This window comes from Octodon degus, unplaced genomic scaffold, assembly GCF_000260255.1.
Source record: "Octodon degus isolate 3935 unplaced genomic scaffold, OctDeg1.0 scaffold00132, whole genome shotgun sequence".
Taxonomy (NCBI): domain Eukaryota; kingdom Metazoa; phylum Chordata; class Mammalia; order Rodentia; family Octodontidae; genus Octodon; species Octodon degus.
The window spans coordinates 1,652,611-1,658,626 of NW_004524708.1; positions in this window are offsets into that span (position 1 = coordinate 1,652,611).

The following is a 6,016-nucleotide window of genomic DNA, read 5'->3' on the forward strand; positions in this document are numbered from 1 at the left end:
AGGAGGAGGAGGAGGAAGAGGAAGAAGGAAGAAGAAGGATTTGCACCTCAAAGAATGTAATCATTTTACCAACAGAAGGCTCAGTTAGTAGAATCTTATACTTGCCACCCCTTCCATGCTGGGGCCCCTGAATATGGGACATTTTCTCAGTGGGAGCCTGTGGGCCCAGCCAGAGGAAAGTGGTTCTTCACAGAGCCTTAAGCCTCCGTGGCCAAAGGTCATGGTCTACCCTCCATGAGATGTCAGAGAGGAGGTATATGGGGATAGCCAAGGAAGAAGGGATGGAAGGTCATTGATGCTACTTGGAGGTCAGGCAAAACCTGGCAAGCATGCCTGAAGGCAGAGGCACTCTATGTGGTTTTAGGGGGTGGTTCAGGCCCAGTGCAGATTGTGAACAGGCATAAGAAACTTAGGGAAGCCTGAGCTCTCCAGCCCAGGAAAGGCCATCTTAGAAGGCTGGGTGCAGAGGCAGCCTCGACCCTGAACTGACTGACCATGGTTCTGTTCTCTTTGCCTCTTCACAAGCACTGAATGGTTTTTGGGCAGCCAGTATGGCCTGTACCATCTTGTTATAGCTCTGCTCTATCTCCATGAGCATCCAGGTCCTGGGAGGACTCAGCTCCAGCCCTCCCTACTAGCAGCTGCTGCTCCTGAAGGGTGGGCACCTGGATTTCCCTACATCATTCACAGCCGGTGAGCAAGTGAATTCAGGGTGTGCACAGGCCACGGTCTAATGGATTGAGATGAAGGATGCAAGAATGGGTCAGTTTTCCCCAGGAGAAAGTGCAAGAGGATGAGATAAGAAGGAGCTGACCAAAGCCTCTGAGCCCCCACAATTACTTCTCATATGAGACCCTCCATGAGATGTCAGAGAGGTGGGCAGGACACCAGGAGAGAGAAAGGAGACTAACAGGCAAATGTTCCAAGAGAGAGTATTTCAGTGCTGAAGATGAGAGATAAGGCTGAGGAAGGCAGACTGACCTCAGGCTTTAGAAGACAGATCAGCCCTCTCCTAAGCTGCCTGACTGCCTAGAAGACCAGGCCAAGTGCTCCAGCCTCTGAGTCAGCAGACCCCATGAAGATAACAAGATGATGGGCCCGCTTTCTAGAAGGTAGCCCCAGAATCTATCCAAGAAGTTTGCCAAGAGTCTGTTCTCAGTGGTACATGAAAGCAACAAGGCACTGTTAGGAGGTTCAAGGTTGCCATTTCCATGAACTGGAGTTTCTTGCTTTGTAATGAGTTCATGTAAAACTTAATGTAAAAAGTTACTCTGTTCAACTTTCTGTGGCCCTTCTTCCTTGGAGGACCACAAGGAGGCTTGGTGTACCATCAACAAATCATCAATAGACTGGGAGTTCCCAGAATAGACCTACAGAATAAATTAAAGTAAAGGTTGAAATGTTTCTAACTGTACAAAGTAACTAAGGTATTACTAAGTAACTGGAAAGTGTTGCTGGGGGTGTCAAGACCATGCATATGCAGATATATGTTAAATGGGAACTAAGTAATGCTCCCAGAAAGAATGTATGTTGAATAATGGTCATGCTGTCCCTAAAGGTGCTGTCCTGTCTGTGTTAGATGACCAATTTGTTTGCCAAACAGGATGCAGTTTCTAGTTTTAAAACCTCTATACTTCTAAGGCTCCTTGCCATTTGTCCTCCCTTGCATGAGTATGGCCAAGTGGTCCCAGGCCCGGTAATAAAGGCTCATAAATTTTAATAATTGGATTCTGGTCTGGTTTCTATGTTGAGAACCCATAACAGCCTGAGTAGGTACATAGCAGCCATGGAGCTGTGTTGCCACATTTCTTGTTTTGTTTTTGTTTTTTACTGAGTCCTGCCCTCTATATGGTTACATATCTCTACATATAATTCAAGGTTTTTTCTCCATTGCTTCCAGATTTAAGTCTTCAGCTAAAATTGGGGACAGTATGATTCACTTAGATTCTGTGCTTTATTCTCTGACAATTTTCAAAAGCACTTGTATCTATATTAATTCAAAATTTCAAAACATTCTCAAATGCTCTTCTACATACAATTTAGAATTTCTTCTTTTTTCCCTCAAATTCCCTATACAACATGTGTTCTCCTGAATCACTCTGTTTGCTTATTTTGAATCCTTTTAAAGTTGGAAGGTTTCCTTCAATTTTCAGTGATCTCTTGTCATCTCTTCATATTTGAGAGTCACTGAAAAGCTAATGGAAAACCCAAGGTGTACCTTGCTGGCTGGATACAATGGGAATGGATCTCAGATCTCTGTGAACATCAGAATTACGCTAGATCCTGTTAATACTCGTGTGACTAGCCCTCTCCCCAGAGTTCCTGCATCTTCAGGAGTGGTGTCATTTCTAGCAAAGACCTCACTGATACTGATTCTGTGTGCCAGCTAACTACACTCTGAAAACTACTGTTAGTGTCTATTCCCTAAACATCACAAAGCTAGATCATTACCTGGATTTGGCTGTTGTGTTACCCAGAAAGGTTGGGGAGTAGAACTCAACACTATTAGAACTTCATCTCAATTCCTGTTATGGTCTTGATTAGATTTCTCCCAAAGCCACACATGATAAGAATACATGTTTTCAGAGGTAGCTGGATCTAGGATTCAAAGCCAGGATTAAGTGTGTGATACTGGCTTCAAGGGTATGTGATTACTAAATGAATCTGCTGGTTGCTTTGGCATATTTCTGGGAGTGAATGCCGGGAAGGCCCATCCTGGGTATGGGCGGCACAATCCATAGAGTGGGGAGTCTAGAAGGATGAAGGGGAGAAGCAGGCAGTTGTTGCTGCCACAGCAGCCTCCAGCACCATCACTGCTGTGCTGCGTGGCACTTCACTGTCCCGCTGCCTTCTGTCTGCCCTGCCTAGCCACAACCTGTTTCTCCTTTGCGATGCCCCTCTGCCATCACACCTGGGAGCAGCCAATTGCAGACTGAAACCTCTATCAGGAATAAGCAATATAAGCCTTTCCTCCTATAACTTTGTTGTTGGGTACTTTATCTCAGCCGTGATCAAAGTAACTAAGACAGTTCTGGGTCTATGCTCAACCCCTGCCCCTGCTGCTGTGCTCTCTTCCTCCTCCCTCCGTATCTTTGAGGTACAAATCCCAGAGGGAATGAGGCAGGCCCATGTGTGAGAACTGGTGTGGAGGGTCCTCTGTGGACAGGAGGACAATCTTCCACTTCTCCCAGAGTACACTGTGTGGCATCTGTCCTGGATTTTTATAGCAGTGGGCACCTCCTCTAAGCATAGCAATGTCCTCTAAAGAGGCATAAAATCTAGTTTGTCTTGATTAGGGTCAGTTACACATGATATTCTCTCTGTCTCTGTCTTTCTCTCTCTGTCTCTCTCTCTGTCTCTGTCTCTCTCTCTGTGTCTTTGTCTCTGTCTCTCTGTCTCAGTCTCTGTCTCTGTCTCTGTCTCTCTCTGTCTCTGTCTCTCTGTCTCTGTCTCTGTCTGTCTCTGTCTCTGTCTCTGTCTCTGTCTCTTCTTTTTCTCCCTCCTCTTCTTTCTCTCTAGACTTCTCTTTCTTTACAAGTACTACTACAGATACTGCTATATAAATGACTAGAGGTTTGCAATCTCTTTCTTGCAATTTGTCAGTAGACTCTTTGGTGGTGTCAGGGATTGAACTCAGGCCCATGTGCTTCCCAGATAAGCACTTATTCTACTGAGTTATCTCCCCAGCCTAATTTCTTTGTCTTAAATTTTGCCCCAAATTTAAACGTCTCTAAATATCCTTTTGAGTTTTTCCTGTCTCTTGCTCAGATGTTATGAGTAACTTCCATTAGTTAATGAACTTAATTCCTAGAAATACACTTGTTAAGTAGAAATAACCAGGTGAGGGATAACTGTGATCTATAAACTAATCCAGAAAATCCTGGTATGTAAGCATTATCAAAGCAGATGCAAGAGATGTAAGCAGTTCATATATTATAGAGTGTAGAGAGTATCTCTGTTTCCTACATTCATATCTCTTTGGTCGTTTCATACGGAAATTAAATATAGAGGCTCCAATCACTGTTTTAAGGACAAAGCAAGGTTTTCTAAGAAGGGAGGAACACTAGCCAAAGGGCAGAAATCCATCACTTGGATGTTCTGAAGATACCATGGTGAAAGGGAATTGTATTAATTTTCTAAAAAGTGTAGTAACATCTAACAAGACTCATTTTCTCTTCACCCTGACCCCTGGCTTTGTGCTCTATATCTGGGAAATCTGATAGGAAACCTGGATATTTTCTTCTTTAGCATTGGCATAAAGAGTTGCAAACTGCACAAGTCTCTATCTGAGTGGAAATGTCTACATAGCCTTATCCCCAACCATCATAACATTCCTAAGTACTCTGCTTCCCTCTCTGTTTCAAACCATTTGAGACAATGTTGCAGGGTGCCCGCTAACTCAGTATGGATCTAACAATCCTCTCACACACTTTTGGAGTTTTCATAGCACCATTGTGTCAAATCAACCTTGGGAGTCATAGATGAAGATCCAACCTATCCATTTTGGGGTACAATAGGGGTGGAACCCAAGCCCTTACATTCCCCCCATACTTTTATGTTTTTATTTTGAGATAGAGCCTCATTAATTATTAAATGGCCCAGGATGAGCTGGAACTATGATCCTCCTACCTAACCTCTTAGAGTCTTCTCAGAGTTTACAAATGTGTGCTGCTAAGCACCGCTCCAACCTGCTCTTCTAGCCTAGCTACACCGCTGCCACAGAAAGTGAGGCAGCAATAAACAGGGCTTCCAAAGGCAGTGCTCACACCCTGATTAGAGCCTTCATTTAGTTGGTCATTACTGAACACCTGCAGTGAAGGGACTCAAACAGCTGTTACTCAGAAGTGTAGAACCAACTACCTGGCTTGGACTCTAGCAGAAGAAGCTCTTGAATTGGATTTTTTTTTTTTTTTTTGAACCGAGGATTAAACACAGGCCCCTTGCACTTGCCAGGAAGTGCTTATTCTACTGAGCCATCTCCCCGGCCCCAGAGTAGCTGGTCTTAATGGCAAGATCCATCACTTTCTTCTGGCAATATTAAATGCTTGATTAATGCAGACTAGTACTATTAGCAGTACTAGCAACTGTCTTTTAATGTCATTCTCCTTTTAGTTTAATAAGGAAAAGATGATTTTCACAGTTCTGCACCTAGGTTGAAAGAGTTGGGTCAGAATTTTTTCCCTGTGGGAAGAGGGACAGCAACAAACCTCAGAGCACAGACCTGCACAGCTATAGAAAGACTACACACCCTGATAGAGTAGAAATTAAGAGGGGATGTCTACTGAATGTAGAGATATTGGGGCCCGCACTCTCCATGTAGCACAAAACAAAGCAGAGGTAGAAGATGCGTATCTAAAAGCTATACTTCTCCTTGACCTTACCTTCATCAGTGACAAGGTCTCTCTACTTAGAGGAAGGCAATGGCTTCCCTGATGCCTGCTGGTTTCTTATCCTGAGGATGCTCATTTCAGTTTTCACTTCTTATACATGGACATGCAACTCGTTCTTGCAAGGGCAAATCTGAGGCGCTGGCTGCCAGGATTCCCTCTCCTCTGAGACCCTCCCCCACCCCGTCCTTTCTGCATTTGCCTCTGCGTTTATCCTGCTCTTCCCATGCTTGCCAGACTGTGAAAAAACCTCGGCTCTAAACTGGGAGAAAAAAAATTAAAAAATAAACTGGGAGAAACTTCATTTCATATTCATGTTAAAGTTGGACATGATCTGATCATACTGTGATAGGTCAGGATTCAAAGTTTCTCAAGCAACCTGCCCTCAAACACTCTCTCCCTTGGCCCCATACAGAGTCAAACCCAAAACCTGCAGAAGAGGTCCACCTGACTTTGACCTAGGCAAGGAACCATGAAACTCTCTTTTGTCAACAATACAAGTCCCCGAAAGACCAGGTAGCCCTGACAAGATTAGCTCTCCCTCAGTTGTTCCAGCCCATGATCACTCTCCCTAAGAGATCCTATAAAGTTTTCTGTCCCCCCTTTATTTGTTGCTGTCTTGGTCCACT